The sequence below is a fragment of the Mirounga angustirostris genome, unplaced genomic scaffold (assembly GCF_029215605.1).
Source record: "Mirounga angustirostris isolate CCGP_5_RB_7025 unplaced genomic scaffold, mMirAng1.0.hap1 SCAF_1, whole genome shotgun sequence".
NCBI lineage: Eukaryota > Metazoa > Chordata > Mammalia > Carnivora > Phocidae > Mirounga > Mirounga angustirostris.
In genome coordinates, this window is record NW_026991709.1 from 130,701,719 (window position 1) to 130,723,338 (window position 21,620).

General features: G+C 42.1%; 1 protein-coding gene across 7 annotated transcripts in view; it reads left to right on the forward strand.

The window, feature by feature from the left end:
* PLCL2 (phospholipase C like 2) overlaps window positions 1–21,620 on the forward strand; it is a 185,588-nt gene that overhangs the window by 50,811 nt on the left and 113,157 nt on the right. Inside the window, exon 2 of one of the 7 annotated variants that reach the window (XM_054504436.2) lies at window positions 18,083–18,164. The exons of the other annotated variants lie outside the window; for them this stretch is intronic. The gene's annotated coding sequence lies outside the window, so the exon portion shown is untranslated. The remainder of the gene's footprint in view (window positions 1–18,082; window positions 18,165–21,620) is intronic. 7 annotated transcript variants of the gene reach the window in all.

A 21,620-nucleotide genomic window follows, 5' to 3' on the forward strand; every position in this document is an offset into this window, starting at 1 on the left:
GGTAAAGTTGTCAAACCCTGGGAGTCACCTTGGAATGCAGACTCACTTTGCAGTCGTTATTAACTTAAAAAAAAAAAAAAAAAGCCTCCCCAGATCCCACTGTGAACTGCAGCCATTGGCGCTCGTCCTGATCTCCCTGTGCACGGATGCATCTGCCTGCATCCCCTCCTTCTCTGGTAGCCGTGGATGTGTTGTTTCTCTGACGAGAGAGAGCAGACTCTCCTTCCTCGCTGGTCTCCCATACAAGGCGGGGAGCAGTTCCCACTATCCCGCAGTCTTGGAGGATTGGGGAAGCCTAGGCTTCCTGAAACGTAAAGAGAGGGGAACGCTCTGTTTCCTGACCCAGGAACTGGTTGAGTTTCAGGAGCATTCTCCGTGCTTGCATCCAAAGGAGCACGTGGGCAACTGGTGCACACTTTGACTGCCCTGTAGGGCCTAGCATGTAACCCCGAGGTCCTGACTTTGTTTCCACCCTTCTCTCTGGACTCTGAGTAAGGCCTGCATGTTACCTCCTGTAGGGCCTCAGGGACTGTCGGGAAGGTGGAGGCCTTGCTTTACAGACCTAGAAATACTGTGGGAGGGGACTAGCATAAGGACGCAGAAGGGTCCTGGGACTGAATTTAGAGGTAGGTTCTTCCAGCCAGACTTTGCCTAGCATGTCTTCTCCCTCAGGACCTGGAACGGGGCTCTTCTGCGGTACATGCTCCTAGTATTCCCTTTTCTTTCTGTCTAAAAAATGTTGAGTGCGGGTCAGAGGATGCTTTTGATTATTTCTCCATTTAACTTGAGGAAGTAACCTCGTGGGTTCCTATTTTTATTTTCCTCAGTTTGAAGACAGGCAAGACTTCCTGAGTGGATGGAAGAACCCCCAAATTTGAGGGAGTGTTCCAAGTGCACAGATATTTGCGGCTGAGAGAAAGCAATGGCCCTCCCTCGACTACTGCAGGGAAGAGCCAGTGCTGGGAACAGCTGTGTTGAACAGTCTTCTAATGGTTATTTATTCTATCTGTAGATCTGTGGTCCAACAACTGTATGAATAGGACCTTTGCTGATCATATCTCCTTGTTTTGATCAGGACTGCTGTAAATAAGAGCGCTATAATGTGCTGTTTGCTTAAACTCCTAGGGCTTTTACCATAGTTCAGTGTTTTTTTCTTTTGATGCAGGCTTCGTCAGCCTCTGTTCATTTCTAAGAGAGTTGAACCTAGAGTCGTAAACCTAGAGTTCTGGAAACTCCCTGAGGGACTGCTTCTCTGATCTGTGAACCTTGTTGTCTCTCCTAAACTTGACTCACTTGTTTTCTTATGCCACGTGGAATGCTCCTGAAACTCAGCATGTCCCAGATGTGAAGACTGTCTCCTCCAGTCGTTCCTGGGTTGTTAATGGCATTGTTTTATGACCCAAGCAAGAAATCTCGGAGCCATCTTTATCTCCTTTTTTGCTCACCTCCAGTGTGCATTGGAGTATCCCATTTTCTGAGGTGTATAATCTGGTCAAGTCAGACTGTACTCTTTCATCTGTGACTATAGGTGGTGGTGTAGGGTCTGTATCTACACTAATGCGTCTGCTTGGAATTTTCTTCCTCTTGGCTAGTTCCCAGCCCCCCACCCAGATGGCACATCCTCAGCAGAGTCCTTCCTCCCTGAGCCCCTTGCCCAGGGAGATGCACAACCTTCTTCCTCCGGATTGCTGTTTTTTTCACTCTAATATACATGAAATTATTGGGTAATTTTGTATTTGCAGGCTTGGCTCTTCGGGCTAGCTTATGAGATCTCTGAGGGTAGGAATCCAGTTTGTACTTAGATCCATGTCTGACACATATGTCAGTGCAAAAACTAGTGGCTACATTTAATTGACTTAAATTTAGAAAAAGATATATATGATCAGAGAGGAACCATTAAATGATGCTTATTATTTTTTGGTTGATCTCTTTTTAGTCATTTTTTGTCTTCCTTACTCATTTGCTTCTCTCTCTTAGAAAGAAGTACATAAAAGTTCTGTTCCTATAAAAACAATTTAAGTACAGTCTTTCTGTGTCAACAGATAGAATAACCTAGTTGCATTTTCACTGTTCTCTCAAAATGCACTTTCATTAACATCTGTTGACATTAAAGAGACAAAGCATGGTCTTAGAGGCTGAGCATCCAGGTAACAGGCCTCGTACTGTCACTTTTTACATGAGTGACCCCAGCTAAGTCTCCAGTGTTTTTTTGGCTCTGTTTTCTCCTTTGCAACAGGAGACTAATAATACCTGCCTGATGAGGTTATTTTAAGGATTAGATGAGATGCTGGGTATGAAAGTATCATGTATAGTGTAAAACCTAGAGTAAATTCTGATATAGAATAACCTCTCATGGGGGCACCTGGGTGGCTCAGTCAGTTGAGTGTCCAACTCTTGATTTCAGCTCAGGTCATGATCTCGAGGTAATGAGATCGAGCCCCGCTTCTGACTCCATGCTCGGCAGCATGGAGTGTGCTTGATGTTTTTTCTCTCCTTCTGCCACTCTCCCCACTTGTGCTCTCTCTCTTCAAATAAATAAATAAATAAATAATCTTAAAAAAAAAGAACATCTCGGGTGCCTGGGTGGCTCAGATGGTTAAGCGTCTGCCTTCGGCTCAGGTCATGATCCCAGGGTCCTGGGATCGAGTCCCGCATCGGGCTCCCTGCTCGGTGGGGAGCCTACTTCTCCCTCTGCCTCTCTTTCTGTCTCTGATGAATAAGTAAAATCTTTAAAAAATAAAAAAATAAACATTAAAAAAAAAGAACATCTCATGTAATTTTTAAGTTGAATCTGAATGCATATATACATTTATTACACCTGGATTTGATACTCATTCTGCTAGTTGGTTTATGTAGGATCAGCTGTAAGTGTATGTGATGTCTTGAAGGACTGAGTTTTCCAGATCTGTCTTTATTTCATGTTAGTAACATCCTTTTGTGGTATTCACAACTTATGAATATTATTTCAACTGAAGGTTTTATAAGATAACTGGACTGAATTTTTCTCTTCTCACTTAAGAATTTTTGGAATTCTCGTTATTTTCTCTCCCATGTTTTGGATAATATTGAGTTAATAATGGTATCTTTTTTGAAAAAACTTGGTAATTAAATTCAGCAATTTTATTTTGGAGGTATTTGTTTTCATTTTTGCATGAAGATAAGAAGTAAGATGTTTCATGGTTATTATTATTTTGGAGTTTCTGCTGAATTTTCTCTGTCCATTGAAGTTCTCCTTTGGGAAGGGACCTTCTCTCCATAGTCATATGCTGGTTTATATGGGGTGAGCATAATACTTGGTTGGCACCAGGATATATAGGAGATCTAGAGCATAGCACATATCTTTAAGTTGTACGAAAGACCACTCTGAGGTATGACTTAACAACTTAATAGTTGTAGACAGAATCTATAACATAGTACTGATTTCCAAGGGAAATCAACCCACTCTGTCCTGCCACGTTGGCTGTCCCAAGTCAAAGGAAAAGCCCATTGGAATGAGGGTTTTTTTCCTCCCTCTTTGTTTGTTCCTTTCCTTGTTTTCCTTGGTCTGTCCATTTTTTTTTTTTTATGGTAATATGGGCCACAAAAGCAGAATTTGTAGTTAGTGCTATTTGGCTGTACAAATTCATAGTTCTACTTTTCCTTTAAGGTTGATTTCAGCACCACTTTGTGGGAAGAAATCTTACTAGTTTCACATTGCCTCTAAGAAAATGGAATATACTTAAGTACTGTTAGACAGGGGGAGTATTTTATAGTAGCGGCTGCTCAGGACATTCTGGGATGAAGGACTGAGAAAGAGGAGCAGAACAGACCCAAGAGAGAAGGCCATAGCCCTCCTCTGAGACATACTTCAATTACGTGGCAGCAACGATGGGGCCACTGCTGCCACTTGGCAGCCTTCGTCCACAGCACTGGAAATTGTAAGGAGTTTTTGTATGTGGGAGGGGGAGGGATATGTTAAAATTAGCCTTTGTGCTTCTCATATGAAGAGTTTTGTCAAACAGTCATACCTACTTAGTTAAATAGGAATCCATAGTAAGCCGTCACGGAAATACGTAGCACACTAACGAGGCGGAGCTGTAAGGTTAGCCAGGGACAAGTCTCTCTCCATCCTGGCCCCTGCCCCTCAGTGCCCCTCCTCACAAGTGTGTTCTCGCAGAGATACCTGATGCGTGTGCCTGCCCTTTTCAGACACACAGCAGTGAATTATAATATCGTTCATCACTTTGCTTTTTTCACCTCACGCTACTTCCTGATACTGTCCAGGTCAGTATAGGAAGAGATTCTCACGCTTATGGCTGCACAGTACTGTACTGTATTGGTGTATAATTTATTTAACTAGTTTCCTCTTGAGGGACATTCAGGTTGCTTTTCATCTTTGATTATTACCAAAGGATTGGGAATGAAGGAACTGGTTTTTAAATTCTCTTCTTGATTTGAGAAATCTGTCCTCATACGCTGTGCTCTATTCATCTGATGAATAGTTTGTCCTAGAAAAAAGAATAAAAGAAATTATGTAGGATCTCTGTTTCCAAAACAACTAACATCCCATCTGATACTGCTTACAGGGGAACTCATAAGGAAGGACCCCAGAACCACAAAAATGGTCTAAAAATGTGCAGCTTCAGTACGTCTGTCTCAGGCAGCTACGCCCAGGTGTATGTATTGTGAAAGAGTTCAGCGGGTGTCAAAGAGATGTTGGGGTTGTGGTCCGCGGATGAAGGAGGGAGCTGCTGCACATGCAGACTTCTGTGTCCTCGGAAAGGGCCAAGTGGTGATAAAGGTGCCCCGAGATGCCAGCCAACTAAGTGACCCACAGTTCCAATCGAGTGCGTTCAGTGCTGTCACTGGATAAGCGCAGGGCGCCGTGGCAGTGTTGTGCCTAGGAGCTACATCCCACTCGAATGTGGGAGAGGCAGGAGAGGTTTGCCCTGAGGAAGGGCCTGTGGAAGAATGGGTTTGAGGTCTCTAAGTTAGCTATGGGGTGGAATAGTGTAGGGACCTTGCTCTAGGAGAGGAGACAGCAGCAAGCCTAGAGACCATCTGGTCCACTGGAGGAACTTCCAGGTGTCTGAGGGAGAGTGGGGAAGAGGAGGCCAGCAAGGTAACCAGGGGTCAGGATATCCACAACTCTTTGTAAGCGGTAAGGAATTGGGACTTAGCAGGGAGGCCACTGGAGGCTTTTACGAGGGGTGTGAAGTCTTGTGTTTTTAGTCTCATTTGGACTGCCAGGTGGAGAATGAACTGGAAAGCGGTGGGATGCTATGTAGGGAGCTGTTGCAGTAATCCAAGTGAGGGGCGATTGCTGGACGTAGGTGTAGAGGCAGAGACACGGTCCCCTGGGTGTTCAGTTAAAAAAGAACTATAAACAGTGCATTTAATACATACCTCTTTATGAACCTTCCCTATTGTTTCTTTTTTTAAGTTTTATTTCTTTAAGTAATCTCTACACCCAACATGGGGCTCGAACTCACGACCCCGAGATCAAGAGTCACTTGCTCTTCTGACCAAGACAGCCAGGTGCCCCCGTATTGTTTCTTTTGATTAAACCCTGGAAGTGGAATTGCTGAGTCAAAGGAAATGAGATTTTTAAATCTTTTAATAATGTAGTCAAATTGCTTCCCTAGAGGCTTTACCAATTTACAGGTCTGCTGGTAATTAGGACGCTGCCGGTTCCCCACAGCATCTCCTTCACTGGGTGTCACCATCAGTGTGAATGGGCACCAATCTAATAAGCAGACAATACTTACCTTTCCTCCGTTTTAATTTGTTTCTGTGAGTACTGGTGAGCTGGAAATTTTTTCATGTATATGTATGAATTATATTTCTACAAATTGCAATATTCATGTTTTTTGTTTATTTTTCTCTTCAACTGTTTATCTTTTTGATTTCTAGGGGTTCCATAAATATTTAATGCTTTGTCTTTTATATATGTTCCCCTATTTGTTGTAATGTTCCTCTAATTTGTTATTCTGCTTACTTTTGTTGTTTCATTGAGCAGAAACATTGTGTTTAAATGTAATAAAATGTTTTTTTAAAATTTATTTATTTGTCAGAGAGAGACAGAGAGAGAGAAAGCATAGCAGGGGAAGCAGCAGGCAGAGGGAGAAGCAGGCTCCCCACTGAGCAGGGAGCCCGATGTGGGACTCGATCCCAGGACCCTGGGATCATGACCTGAGCCGAAGGCAGAGGCTTAACCAGCTGAGCCACCCAGGCATCCCTGTAATAAAATGTTTTGTTCATGCTTTCTGCCTTTAGTTTAGTGTCCATAAAGTCCTTCCTCAACCCTGGGTTACATAAATTTTGGAATTTGTATAAATATTCATATTTACTTTCATTTTCTACCTTTAAATACTTAACTAATCAGGATTTTTTCGTGTAAGATGTGAGTTGGGAATCTACCTTTTTAGTTTCCAATCATTAAAGAAAAAAGTTAAAAAAAATTTTTTTTCTGAAAGCAAAAATCAGGATCCTGCCCCACCCCACCCCCCATCCAGCAAAGAATTTTTATGCAGTTTGTGTAGGGAGGCAGTCTCAGAGATTTGATTTAGAAATATTGGAATTTCTGAGGATTTTGATATTATTATACATGGTCAAAAGAATCCAATATATGAGAAAATTAAGGTCATAAAATATTGCCCATGGTTTACGTGATTGCAATTTGCATTTCATCAACTCACAGTTATCTTTTCTTCTTTGAAACATTAATTCATGTTGAAATGACTTTTCAGGTGGATGATGGCTCTAATCTTTGTATATTCATAGGTTCCTTTCTACACAGAATGCCCAAAATAGCCCATTCTCTTGACTACGGTAGAGGAAATCAGAACAAGACCAAAGATTATAGAGTGTTGACCCATAGTACTAAAGCAAAGCCTCAAAATGACTCAAGAAATCTTAGAAAATAAAATGCTGCAGTCCCTGACATTTATCATTTTGGCAGCAAGATAAACATTTCTAAACTTTTAGAAATAATTTAAGCGCTTAATAGAAGTGTATGTGTGTGTGTGTGTATAGGTATATATATCTGTGTGTGTATATAAATATAGATATATTTTTATATATATGTATATATAAAACACACTCTGGAGCTTGATTTGTTTTTCCTGAGAAAAAGCACTGCCCTGTTCTACCCGTTTAGGAGAAAATCAGAGAGGCGTCTGGTAATGGGACTGTTTGTATGTGCATGGCCTAGAGGGGCTGTGTTGTCCCCATTAGTGTGTACCATTGGCTCCTACTAAATGCTGTTTGCAAGAGTCTGAGGTGTGGTTTGGTGGCTTTCAGGCCACCCAGAATGCCATGTGTATCTGTTTGATAAATTCTGTGGTTTGTCTGTTCTGTGTTTTTGCCAACTTGTTGAAAAAAAAAACAAGCAAACAATGATATGTTAAATATTTATAATTTTACATGAATTTATGGAGAATTTAAGTGTAATTGCATTCCTGAAAGAACAAAAAGTTTTCCTGGGGAGTTTTTTGAGGTGATTTGAGCCTTTTTTTTTTTTTTTTTAAATTCGGGGCTCGATCTCAAAACCGTGATATCAAGACCTGAGCTGAGACCAAGAGTTGGACACTCAACTGACTGAGCCACCCAGGCGCCCCTGATTTGGTCTTTTTTTAAGGATATAAATATTAACCATGAAAATGAACATAAGACTCTGTAAATGCATTTTGTTTCAGCAGGCTAAGCAATGGTTTTTCAAAAAGCAAAGCTATAACTGGCTGTTCTGCATATCAGAGATCAATAAAAGAAGGATTATTGGAAGTCATCCTTTTTATAATTATGGCACAGGTTTTCTGATATTGTCCAAGTATACATATTAACCCTTAAATCTTTATAGTTCAGGCTTTCCAGCTTCAGCTGGATTTAGGGCTGGGTAGGTCTTTGTTGCAGGGGGCTGGCCTTTGTGCAGGATATTCAGCCACATTCCTGGTTTATACTCCTTAGATGAAAGTAGTACTCCCCCCACAAGCATGACAATTAAAAAATGTCCCCGTAAACACTGGAAAGTATCCCCTGGGAGGCATATAATCCCTGGTTGAGAACCGCTGGTGTCATCAATGCAGAGAAGGTCAGATTGGTCAGATCAGGATTTATGTTTGACTTTTCTGCGGTCTACTCTCAAGTCAGGTAGTTGTCTTCAGGGCAATAATAGGCTACTGGAAGAAACCCTTTACCTGGACTGCAGTGGAAATACAATTAAATTTCATAGCACTGAAAGTCACTAACTAAATTTGTTAGATTGAAAATAAAATCAGTGAACTGAAACATGAGGATAGGCTTGAAAATCTGGGAGGTTATTTTCTAGAAAGACTGATGAAGACTGATGTAGATCTCAGTTGATTCCAGGCAAAGGGCAGGAATCATATGGCACTTCTATGGTAAATCAGTTATGGTCGTTAAATTTAGTTATTTGCTGCGCTAATGACATAAATCAAAGAACAGGATGCTTCTTTCCTAAAATAGCCTCCTGCCCTTCTAGGCTGTGCTGGCTATGCAAGATTTGCTGGCCTTCTGTGGACAGTTGACCTATTCAGATGAAACACCCACCTGCTGTGGAAAATCTGGAAAATCAACCAAAGCCTGTAACAAAACCCTTACTTGACTATGTATTTTAATGACTACAAGTTATACACTTGACTAGAAATTAGTGGCGTGTATTTTCCTCTCATATGGTTCAATTTCCACTGTTGCTGATTTTTAAAGATGCTTCCTTTTTATTAACACTGGCAGCACAGGTCAAACAAAAGACAAAAAGCCACAGACTAAGTCTCTAGCAGAGAATGTTGCAGTTGCATTAATTTGGGGTAATGGGTTTCAGTTTTATGTTGAAAATTTTTATAGTGCAATAGAAATTACTTTATGAAAAATAGGTCTGAAAGGTGGCAATTGATGTGTAATTTGATATTCCATATTAAAATTTAGTTGTCTTACATAATTTTTAGTACTGCTTTCAACCATAACTGCCTATATAATGTACTTGTGTTAATTCATTGTTAAATATATTTTTACTAATTACTTAACTGGGGTGAATTATAAATCCCCTGCCAAAAACATTGCTTTGCTTATATTGTACAAGTAATTAGTCATATTTGGATCTGTTTTTAAAAAAACATTTTGATGATTTGAAAAAGCTTTCAGATAATTAGATTAGGACGAACTGTTTCTATACTGTATCAAATGCCCTTTAATGCATTTTTAAAGGACTATAAAATAATAATTAGAACTTAGAATTATAGTCAACTTTCAGTGATCATTGCTAATAGAGGAAAGAAGAGGTATTATAGAAAACAAACAAACAAAAAAAGCATTTGGAAAGAAATAAAAGAAGCCTAGCCATCCTCAGTCTCTCTCTGTCCAGCCTTCATGGTTCATCTACAGTAGAAGTTGACTGGTCAGTGGTGGGGGAAGCCACAGATTCAACAAACTATCCACTTGTGGAAGACGGTGCATTCATGGTTTTGTTTTGTTTTTTTCCTAGCAGTTTTTCATTGGCCCTTGTCCTAAAACCTTTCCATATGAAAGCAGGATATAGGAACCCCCCCCCTTTTTTTTTGTATTTATAGTACAAAGGTAGCAGTTTGATGAAACTGATGTCCGAATCTATCATAACTGATGCCTCCTGGCAACAACCAGAACAGATGTCATTAGGGCCTCTCTTCCCCGTACCTCTTCTCCTTTTGTTAATGCCCCACCCAGACATGAATGCTTTATATCAAGGATTTACATTCTGTTTACTGCTTCCATATTTGTGTGTGAAAAAAGAGAGATGGCTAACACTGTCTAAAATTAGAGCAGAAGAATTCAGCAATGTGAAGAAAATTGATATAAGTGTTTGAGGGAGGATATTAGTCCTGTCTCTAACTTTCATTCAACTTAAAAAGCTTATTAATAGCTAGCTATAGAGTTTGCCTGAATCATCCGACCTCGTCTCTGTCTAAATATAGACATTTCTAGGAACACTGCAGATCCGTGCTTTATGTTTTGGCTTCCTGCAAATCAGCTAAGGCGCATACATGCTCCTGTAAATGTTGGCAGTCTAATTCTCACTGTAGATTGCACCAAGGGTGAACGGGTAATCACATGCTCTTTCTTGTCATGTTTTCTTTCAGGGCCATAGTCTAGGAGCTGTTGGAATTTGGATAGATCCAAACTACTAGTGTTTAGTCTTCTAGAGCTTCTAGGTCCATTGATTTAGAAAAAAAAATAAATCTTTAGTCTGTGGATTTTTCTTTTTAAATGCTTATTTTAGAAAAGTCTGTTGGTTACATTTATTGGGATGTGGCAATAATGAGACTGAAGTCATGGGACTGATCTCAGCTTCTAGCACTTAGCTTGCCAGATTCTGTTATTATATGATACTGCCTATGAAGAAGTGGTCTTCAGGGGCCTGGGGCCAAAGAGAGCAACCTTGCCTTCCACAGCTATTTGTGAATGTCTGTTATGCTGGGCACACACCAGCAAACAAGACCACAAACACATAAATAAATGAGAAAGCTATCAGATAAATGCATGTTGATTATTAAAATTAGGTGAGGCAATCAAAAGGTGGTTATTTCTAGAATAAAATCAGTAAAGGTGGATTAGTCCTCAGTGGAACAAAAATGATTGATAGGAGTTACAGAACCTCTGAATAAAGAAGTCCAGGGTCTTGTATTTAGATTGCAGAGAATATTGGGGACAGCTTTCATTGGGGTGATACTTCGTTATTTTCACTCCATCTGTTTCTCTGCAAAGTAACATATTTTAGAAAACCTCAGAACAATGTTTGCTTCCAGACACTGTAGAAGGAGAAGAAACTGAGAGACTGTTACCCTTGTGCAGGGCAGTCGGGGAGCAGAGAGAATATCCAAGCATGTGGGTGGTGGGTGGTACCTGGGGCCTTCAGGTCTACAAACAAAAATAAATCATACTGTAGAAACAAAGTTCTGTAACTGAGACAGTGGTGCTCAAAACCCTATTCAAAATGAGAGGGCTTTGAGGGAAACCACGGAGAGTAAAAAAAAGACCCGTTAAATGGTAGTTTAGTGCAAAGTGTCTAGGCAGCAGCTCCCGTCCTCCCTGCCCCCCTCCAGCCTCGGGGGTGACATGTCCCTCGGGCCCCTTGCCTCACCTCCAGATTCTGTCTCTAGACCAGCTTTCCTCCCTCACATCCCGAACCATCCTCCTTTAGGGCCTGCAGCCTCTGTTGGGTTTTCCTCCTTGTCATTTTTATTGCAAGGAAGTTCAGCTCTCTCTTACTGTCTCTCTCCCTATGTCCCTCACGACTACACGTGATCTTGTGTTTGCTTTTACAAGGGCCACAACTAAGTTCCGTGTTGTAAAATTTAGTCCTTTTAAAACAGGCCTTGGTGTGAGGTAGATGGGGGTTTGGATCTTGGCCCTGCTACAAACGAGTCAAGTGACATTAGGTAGGTTACTTAACCTCCCTGGGCCTTACATCATAAGATGGAATGCTAACAGCTCCTTTTGTTATAAAGACAGAATATGACACGGTATAAATGTGCATAATAAGCACCTCATTGTGGGTGCAGCACATGGTGCCAGCCCACAGGAAATGCCTCACGAGGGGTAGCGCTGCTCCTACATCTGCACAGAGCTGGGCCGTTCCCTCGGCTCCTGACCCTGGGGCCTGTGGTCCTTCTGCTGCTCCCTCCTCCGGCCTTGCACGCTGTGCTCTGCACGTTTGCTTCTGACCCTGCCCGCAGCCTGCAGTCTGCGCTGCTCAGAGGAAGCTGCCAGGCGTCGGCCCTCAGCCTCCTGGTCTTCTCACCACGTGGCTCCCCGCGTGTGCTCATGGTTCTCCAGCTCATCTCTGTTGCCTGTCGACGTTATCACTGGGATGCCCCACGTCTCTTCCCTCAGAGCGCATGAAAAACCCCATCACCTCTCAACTCCACTGTCGCATTAGCCTCCTAACTGTTCTTTTTCTCTTCTGTATTTGCTTTCCCTGAATGTAGTTGTCACGTAGGCAGAGTGATTTCTGGAAGACGAATCCATTATTCCCTGTTAAGAACCCATCGGCCAAGGCCCTGGCCCAGCAGCATGAGCTAGAACACCTTCCCTGACCCTCAAGACCCCTGTTCCCCTGGCGCGCACCTACTGGGCACGCCGTCCGTGTCAGTCCCCACGTCACAGTGATGCTCTGATGAGACCAGTGCCGGAAGCGCCGCTAACGCACTGCACGTGCTTTGCCTCAAGCTTTGTGATGTTTGCCTGGCCTGGGATCCCTTTCCTCCTTTCTTTGCTTAGCCCACTTTGCTTAACCTCAGCACGGGCTGCGTCTGCACAAGGCCCTCTGAATCCTGGGCTGAGACCCCACCTCGTCCCCCACGGCACCCCGCCCACTGCTCAGGCTGTCACTGCGACCCGTTTTGAAATGATTAAGTAAAACTGGACAGGGGCACCTGGGTGGCTCAGTCGTTAAGCGTCTGCCTTCGGCTCGGGTCATGATCCCAGGGCCCTGGGATGGAGCCCCGCATCGGGCTCCCCGCTTGGTGGGAAGCCTGCTTCTCCCTCTCTCACTCCCCCGCTTGTGCTCCTGCTCTCGCTATCTCTCTCTCTGTCAAATAAATGAAATCTTAACAAATAAATAAATAAATAAATAAATAAATAAATAAATAAATAAATAAATAAAACTGGACAGAATGGACCGGAAGAGGAAATGCTATTTCACATGTGGGTGTATGAATGTACATAGGGTTGCTGTGTAAACTGCAGGTTTTCTTGAGAGGCAAAACAAAAAAGTGTGAAAAGCACAGATTTGCCTCGCTCTGCTAAAAATATGTTGGTGTTTCCCCAGGGATTGTAAACCCTTCAAGGGTAAGGACTGTTCTTATCCCCTTAGCTGGCATGTTTAGCGAAGTATGTAGTCACATAAAAAGCTTGTTAAATGGAGTCTGCCACTACTTCTCAAAGAAGCAAGGGTGAGGGGAGATAGTGGAGTACATGAATTCCTGGGATGAAGTATGTGATTGTGTGAGAGGCGGCTTCTCTGAGACCAAGTGCATCACTAACTCTGGGCCCCCGCACTGAAGCTCCGTGTCCCGTGGACCAGTTGAATCCTGTATAGGACGGCTCAGGTGAGGATCTGCTGAGGAGAATGCCGGTGCCCTTGTGCCAATGTGTATGAGAGATTCTGTGATTGTTAGTGGGGGAAGGCAGCTCTCGGTTGCTTTCGGGATGCTGAGCTCCACCACATCAGACCGTGAAGCGGCTTTGCTGCGGCCCGGGTAGCCGAGCAAGGTAAGGGCCCTCAGGTGAAAGGTTCCATATAGACTTCCCTGTGCATTTTTCCAGTGGCAGGCCAGAAAACACCCCCCCGAGGCAGAGGAGTGCATCCTTCCCTCCCAGGGGCCCACTGATGCCATTCTCAGAAGCAGCCGCAGGGCTGGAGCCTCGGGTGCTCGCGCAGGCCATCCCCACACTTCCCCCCCTTGTCTTCCCTTGCTGCCCTGCTCGTGGACCTGGACCGCGCGCACATGCGCCACTTTTCCCTTCTTCTGGGTTATTCTGTCCTCTTTTTTTTTTTTTTTTTAACGATTTTATTTATTTATTTGACAGAGAGAGACCCAGTGAGAGAGGGAACACAAGCAGGGGGAGTGGGAGAGGGAGAAGCAGGCTTCCCGCAGAGCAGAGAGCCTGATGAGGGGCTTGATCCCAGGACTCTGGGATCATGACCTGAGCTGAAGGCAGATGCTTAACCGACTGAGCCACCCAGGTGCCCTGTTCTGTCCTCTTTCCAGGCTCCTTGTCTTTCCAGCTCAGCATTGGTCCTCAGTGCTCTTACCGCTTCCTCTCATCTGTCCCGCTGTCTTCTCACTCTCTTGTTCCTCCTCTTCCTATTCCATGCCTCTCCTCCACAGCCTTGAAGCAAAGAGTAACAGAAACCACCATAAACAAAGCTTGTTGTCAGGTGACTTCCACTTCTTTGGCCACCCCCACTTCATAAAGGGAAAGGAATCTGTGGTGGTGTTATAGACCACATGTTAAAAAATGATCACAGTCTTCGGGGACCATGCCTTGGCTCACCTTTATCTTTGTAGGGCATAGTGTGGTGCTATGCATGGAGTAGCGAACTCAGTAATAGTTTGCCGTCCAGCTAGGGTGAATTACTAAATATTAAGTATGGCACTGCGATGGCTTTTTGGCGGGCTTGCCCCTAGCATCTCCCCGCTCTCTTCTGTGCCCTGATCTGCCTCCTCCTTTCAGATGTTATTATCAGTGCTTCGTTTTATAATCCTGACATAAATGACTTTGACACCAATGACAATCTTGACAGATTTGATATCATCAAAAATACCAGCTGAATAATCTGCTTGCACTTCTTAGGTCAGACGCTTCATTTGTGAGAAGTTGGTTCTCTGAGTCTAAATGAGTGATTAACTGGGAGTACAGTTATGTTCTGTGCTGGCTCTGAAGCGCTTCCACTCAGATCGCCCCCGGGGGCTGCTTTGCATGTAGTCAGAGCCGCCAGAGAGAGGGGACTCCGGGAAGGCTTGAATGCCGGCCGCTCTGGGGAGCCCGGAAGCGCGGGAGGAGGTTGGGCAGCAACATATAAAGGAAATAGCTTCAAGAAAATCTTTCTAGATTGGCATTATTGTTTTTCTACTTTTACAAACAATGCATATTTACTGTAGAAAAAATCAGACGTAGAAAGTTTTAAAAAGAAAGTGAAAATCATCCACTTTCTTACTGTCTCCTTGTTACTGTATATTCATCTAGGCTTTTGAATATACATATAATGTGTGTAACATTTTTTAAAGGTTATTCTGAAATGTTATTGTATTACCTGCTTTTTTTTAAAAAAAAAAGCTTCACGTAACACAGATATCTATCCGTGTAATCAGTGTAGTCCGACAGCTTGTTTTAATAGTTGCAAGGTGTTTTATTACAGGGTTTTTCTGTCATTTTTCAAACCAACTACATTTAAGTTGTTTCCATTTTTTTAGTGTTATAAAATAAAGGATATTCTAATTAAAGCCTGTTCTAAGAAGCTTGAGTTGAACAAATAATTTGGTCACCTTTTGAATCCATGGCTACTCCTGTAAAAGCATAGAGCTGAACTCGAGGATCTCTTGCGTATCATATTGCAGGTTAGTTTTGGTTTGGTTTATGGTTTCTCATGGCTTCAGCGCACACAGCTTTTGGTGGCAGAGGTGGTGTCGATGGTGGTTAAGGGCATGACTGCTGCAGTCTGAGTGCTTAGATCCAAATCCCTTTTATTCCACTTATGCCTATGTGACTTTGGGCAAGTTGTGTAACAATGTTAAGCCTCGGCTTCCTGCTTTGTAAATGGAGATGATAATCCCAACATTCGAGTGTTGTTGTAAGGATTAAATGAAGTAATGCACCTGAGGTGCTGAGTGCAGTGCCTTACATGTAATAAGCCCTCAGTACACGTTCATTGATCTTTCGGCTGTTGTGATTTCTGCACCTGATCCTCTCCTCGCATCAGAAGTCTACCCATTGTTCAGCAGTGAGCTCGGATGGCTCTCTACCTTTCTACTTGGTTGCGCCAAAAACCTTGGAGTCATCCTTGACCGTTAAGGGATGAATTGTGTCTCCCCAGAATTCATACGTGGAGGTCTTAACCCCCTCAGCGCCTCAGAATGTGACTGTATTTGGAGATAGTGTTTTTAAAGAGGTAGTTAAGGTTCAGTGAGGCCATTGGGATGGGCCCTAATCCAACAGGACTGGTGTTCTTATAAGAAGAGGACGCAGAGAGGGCGCCTGGGTGGCTCAGATGGTTAAGCGTCTGCCTTCGGCTCAGGTCATGATCCCAGGGTCCTGGGATCAAGTCCCACATTGGGCTCCCTGCTCCTTGGGAGCCTGCTTCTCCCTCTGCCTCTCTCTCTCTCTCTCTCTGTCTCTCATGAATCAATAAATAAAATCTTTAAAAAAAAAAAAAGAAGAGGACGCAGAGATACGCAGCTTGCAGAGGAGAAGACACCGTGAAGAGAAAGGCAGAAGATGGCCATCTACAAGCTAAGGAGAGAAGCCTGAGGAGAAACAGCCCTGTCTACACCTGGATCTCAGCCTTCCAGCTTCCAGGGCTGTGAGAAGAGGAATTTCTGTTGTTGAAGCCATCCAGTTAGCAGAATGTTTGATATTTGTTATATTTGCAGGCTAATATAACACATCTTTTCCTCTTGTACCTGACATTGAATCTGTTAGGAAATCCTCTCAGCTCCCCCTTGGGAATATATCCAGCATCGGATTATTTCTTACCACCTTCCACTGTTATCACCTTGGTCCAAGCCAACATCATCTTTAAACTGGGTGATTACAGCACCCAGAAGGTGTGGCCTGAGTCTTATCATGTTACTCTTTTTCTTAAAACACAGCTCCTGTAGAATTGAGACTTACGTCCGTCCTGTGGACCACGAGTCATTATGTGATCTGGCCACTTGTCACCTTTAGCCTTTTCTCCAACGATCTCTTATCTCCATCTGCTCAGCCACCACCACCTCCTTGCTGCTCCTATACTGGGCACACTGCTGTGCTCATCCCTTCCTTCCAGCTGGAACACCGATCCTGTGGGTATCTGTGGTGCTCAGGCTCATCTCCTTCAGGTCTGTACTCAGGTATCTTCTCAGTCAGCTCTCTCTCGTGGCCTCCCTCTGTCTGTCTGTCTCTCTCTCCCCCCCACACAGGACCCTTGTCTTCCCTTTGTTTGGTTTTACTTATTTTTCTTCATGATACTCACCATCTTACAAGCCATGGACTGTGCTTGTATTTTTAAGTAGTATGTTTTTGTTTTTTCATTATACCACAAGGGCTGAAGTTTTTGTCCATCTTATTCACTGTATATCCACAGCACTTAGAACATTGTCTGGTATGTATTAGGCACTCCATAAATATTTTTTGAATGAATGAATGTTTTTTTTTGGGGGGGGGGTTCTTTTCCAATCTCCTACTTTTCCTCTGTGCTCCTATAGCTCTGTGTTTCTTGTGGTTCTTTATATATTCTAGATTTACTATAGTTTGTGTGCTGTCTCTCCCCCTGTAGACTGTAAACTGAGCAGAGAAAAATGCCTCAGTTTTGGATTAGGGTATCTGGTGGTACTCTGTATACACTAAGTGCTCAGTAAACAGTAAGTGACGATGCATGGCTACTAACAGCAGTAGCATTCCCATAGCCACCCCATGCCCCATTCTTTCCCCGCTTGTTCCAGAGCAAATTGGTAGGCCTGAGCTCATGCTCCACTTAATAAATGGAGTGGGGGCCTTTGCTAATAGCCTTGCTAATACCCCGCACTGCCCTTCATCCCCTGCAGGCTGATGATACACACCTTCTCTACCGTTCCCTTCTTTCTCCTTCTCTTCTCTCACAGGTGTTCCATTCCTTGTCTTTCTCCCCACCTTTGCTTCAGATCCCTTTTTGGCCAACAGGTAACTGTCCCTGACTAATGAGAACAAGAACAGAGCAGGGCTGGCATGGAGATGCTAATTGCAGGAGGAACATCAACAACTTGTGGAAGCAGTAAGCTTCTAGTCTAGGTCAAGATCCTTTAAGGCTGACAGGTGGCCTTTGTGGACATAGATTTAAACTGAAGATCGAAAGTTGGCAGAGTCTGGCTAGAAGAGCAGAAAGGGAAAGGGGGTTGAAGCAGAGAGCCCACCTCCTGTCTACCAGTTTTCCCAGCTCCCCAGTGTGCCTGGAGGACCCTTCCAAAGTCCAGCAGAGGAGAGCGTCTAGTCTCCATTCAGTTCACATACTTTCCTTCATGTGCTAGATTGACTAGGTGGATCAAAAGAAAGGTTTAAAAATTATTTTTTATTGAATTTAAATTATTTTCTGTTTGGTTTAATTACTAGCATTCCAGCAGTAGTTTCCCATTTTTAAATGTTGTCCATGCTTGTCATTTCAGCTACATTATGGATTAAATAGGCTCTCCTGGGTTGCTCAGAGATTATAAGCACTGTTTATATTGTAGTTTTTTGTGGGAGAATGAATTTGGAGTTGCAAACAAGTGACTTACATAGAAATGTTTGGAATACAACGTAATGGTGGACGGATTTGTCATAACTGACTTTATTTTTTGTTTTGCTTTAGATTTGGTTTCACATTTTGTTTTTCTAGGCTACAAGTGGAATCCGCCGTGGCCTTTTCCCTTTGATTCTGTAGTTAATCCATGGAGCTAATCAAAAAGTAAAAGCAAGTTGTAAGTCCTATCATAAATAATTTTATTTCAAATTTCCTCTTATCTTATAATATTAAAAAATGATTAGTAGTTCTTTTTCCTCTGCCTTTTAATCAGATAATAATCAGGTAAAACCTTTCTTTTATATTCATTTTCCCACTTAAGATGAGTAAGTGAATAAATACAAGATTAAATGAATGTAACATTATGAATCATTATTATTTTGTATGGGAGCTCAACAAAATTGTTGAAAGAACAGTGAATAAAGATTTTCTTAAACTCTCACCTTTGTGGGATTAGACCACTTACAGGGTGAGCTCCTCAGGAGGAGAGACCATGCCTTTGTCCCTGGAACCACACTCCATAAATAGGGCTGAAGGAATAACTATTTTGAGACAGAAAGCAAGGGCCATCTGCAGAGTCTTTGGGTGGGTACATCTTACCTGTCTGGTATTTTGGCACTTTTGAAGGACAATTCATTACATCCATAGGAAAGAAGTGTTTAAAAACAGAATATTGGGGTGCCTGGGTGGCTCAGTCTGTTAAGCATCTGCCTTCAGTTCAGGTCTTGATCCCAGGGTCCTGGGATCGAGCCCCCACATTGGGCTCCTTGCTCAGTGGGAGCCTGCTTCTCCCTCTCCCTGGGTAGCTCCCCTTTCTCATGCTCTCTCTCTCTCAAATAAATAAAAACAGAATATCCTTCTCTTCAATAATTTTGTCTCCAGTTATTTTATTATTCCAGATAATTATAAAAATTCACTCTGAGTCAGAGTACAAAGTATCTTTGCTACCAAAGTATTCAGTTACCTCAGTGATTGGCAAGATTTAACCATCCTCCCTGCCCCCACCGCTTTCCAGAAAGCCCTTTTATTTCTTTCTCTTTATAAAATTCTAATCAATAAAATAATTGTCGGTCAAGGGTATTTCTCTAGTTACAAAAACTAATTTCTTAAAATTTAGCATTTAAAATAAGGTTAATTTGCAAGTTAATTATGGTTAGTATGATATCAATACTTGTTTCCTGTTCATTATTTTTATAAAATGGCTCGTTTGATTCATTAAGGATTTCTTGTTAGGATGAAGAAAGAAAAACATGTATTTTAATTGTCCTTTCTAATTCTTCCAGCACACTTTTACATAGAATTGGTCAGCTTTAAAAAAAAAAATTCAAGGGGCGCCTGGGTGGCTCAGTTAAGTGTCTGCCTTCAGCTCAGGTCCTCATCGAGCCCTGCATCAGGCTCCCTGCTCAGTGGGAAGCCTGCTTCTCCCTCTCCCACTCCCCCTGCTTGTGTTCCCTCTCTCGCTGTGTTTCTCTCTGTCAAATAAATAAATAAAGTCTTTAAAAAAAATTTTTTTGAGTAGTGTCTGGGTGGCTCAGTGGGTTAAGGGTCTGCCTTGGGGTCAGGTCATGATTCCGGGGTTCTGGAATGGAGCCCCCCCACATCCCTTCGGGCTTCCTGCTCAGCGGGGAGTCTGTTTCTTCCTCTCCCTCTGCCCCCCACCAACTCATGCTCTCTTTCTTAAAAAAAAAAAAAAAAAAAAAAATTTGACTTATATATGAACATTCATAGCAGCATTATTCATAATACCCAAAATGTGGGAACAACCCAAATATCCATTAACTGCTGAATGGATAAATAAAATATGATACATCCCTACCATGGAGTATTGTTGGGCAATAAAAAGAAATGAAATTCTGATACATGCTGCAGCATGGATGAACCTTGAAAACATTATGCTAAAGTGAGAGAAGCCAGTCACAAAAGGCCACATATTTATAATTCCATTTATATGAAATGTCCAGAGGGCCAAATTTGTGGTAACAGAAAGTAGGTGAGTGGTTGCCTAGGGCTGGGGTGGGGGTTGGAGGGCAACGGGAGTGACTGTTAATGGGTACAGGATTTCTTTTAAGGGTGATGAAAATGCTCCAAAGTTGATTGTGGTAATGGTTGCACGCCTCTCTGAATATCCTAAAAGTTACTGAAATCATATATTTTACATAGATGAATTGTATGGTATATGGATTATATCTCAATAAAACTGTTACTAAAGATTTTGTTAGTAATTCATCCACTGATTTAATATAATCAGGAATAGACTTTAGAGGTTTACAGTATGGTCAGTTAGATAAATATAATGTATAGTGAGCAAATGAATTTACTGAGGAAAATTCTCAACATCTCTTTGAAACGCTATTCAGTGAGGGTGAATAAAGAATAAATTTTTCTTCCATAAATTTGAAAATATTATTGTACTTATGTACTAGGGAGCAAACCTCAGAGTTTACATGTACTTAAATTTTCATTTAAGGTCTGGAAGACTGTTTGAAATAATCTGCTATGTTTCATGCAGGAACTTAGACTGTTACTGCTGTTTGCTTTAGAGCTGACCTTGCTATGCAGTATTTCTAGGCCATTCGTAATATCATGGTTTGCATAAACCATAAGAGGCAGTTCAGGTAATGCAATAGTTGTGTGAATTTGGGAAATTAAAGTCACTTAATAATTAATTCTGCTTGTATGAAGGGGAAATGAGACATCATTGTGCTGCAAAGAGGTCTCAAGAAAATATTTGTGAAAAAAAAATATTTGGGCTTCCTTTCTTCCCCTTTGAGATGGAAGACACTTTTTTTTGGCATGGGAGATTTGAAACTGTCTAGTGCTGCCCAGGTGAAGTATACTGTTTAGTGCTGCCCAGGTGAAGTGTATTAGGAATAAAACCCATCTTCAAATAGGCAATATTTATTCTGACACATTTTAAAAGTTATTTTTAATTATTAAATAATTTGTGAGTATGTGTCATTTAAAAAAAAAAATACACACATCACAGATTCTGCTAAAATTCCCTTTGACCACCATCCAGTCCCATTTCTTTTCCAGAGAGGAAGCTACTGTTACTGATTTGGTAGGTATTGTCCATGGGCTTCTAGGTCTTTTTCTCTGTATTTCATATATACACATATGTTCCTATAAAAATATATAGTTTGGATTTGTGGTTTCTTTTTAAAAATCCAGCAACATAATAGTATCATCCTGCGTTTATTTTTCTGCAACTCAGTTTTTTTCCCTTTAAAAATAGGTCTTGGAGAGCCTTTTATGCCTGTATGTATAAGGTTTTATACCTTTGTTGCATAACATTTATATGCAACATATATGATGAATAACACGAATATATCATAATTGATTTAACCATTCCCCTATTGATGGTCATTTAAGCTTTTTCCCCTAATTTTTACTGTTAGGAACAGTTCAGCAGTAAAGTCCCCATATAGGACTCCTTGTGAGCATGCATGTGGGAAGCTTTTCTCTAGGGTAGGAAGCAAGAGACAGAATGGCTGGGTAGAAGGTATGCCTGTTTTCTATTCTGAAAATGCCCAGTTGCCCGCCGAAGGTGCCCACACTTGCTCACACTTGACATCATCAGACTTTATCTGTGGTTCAAAACAAAACAAAACAAAAAAACTCCTTGTTTTAATTT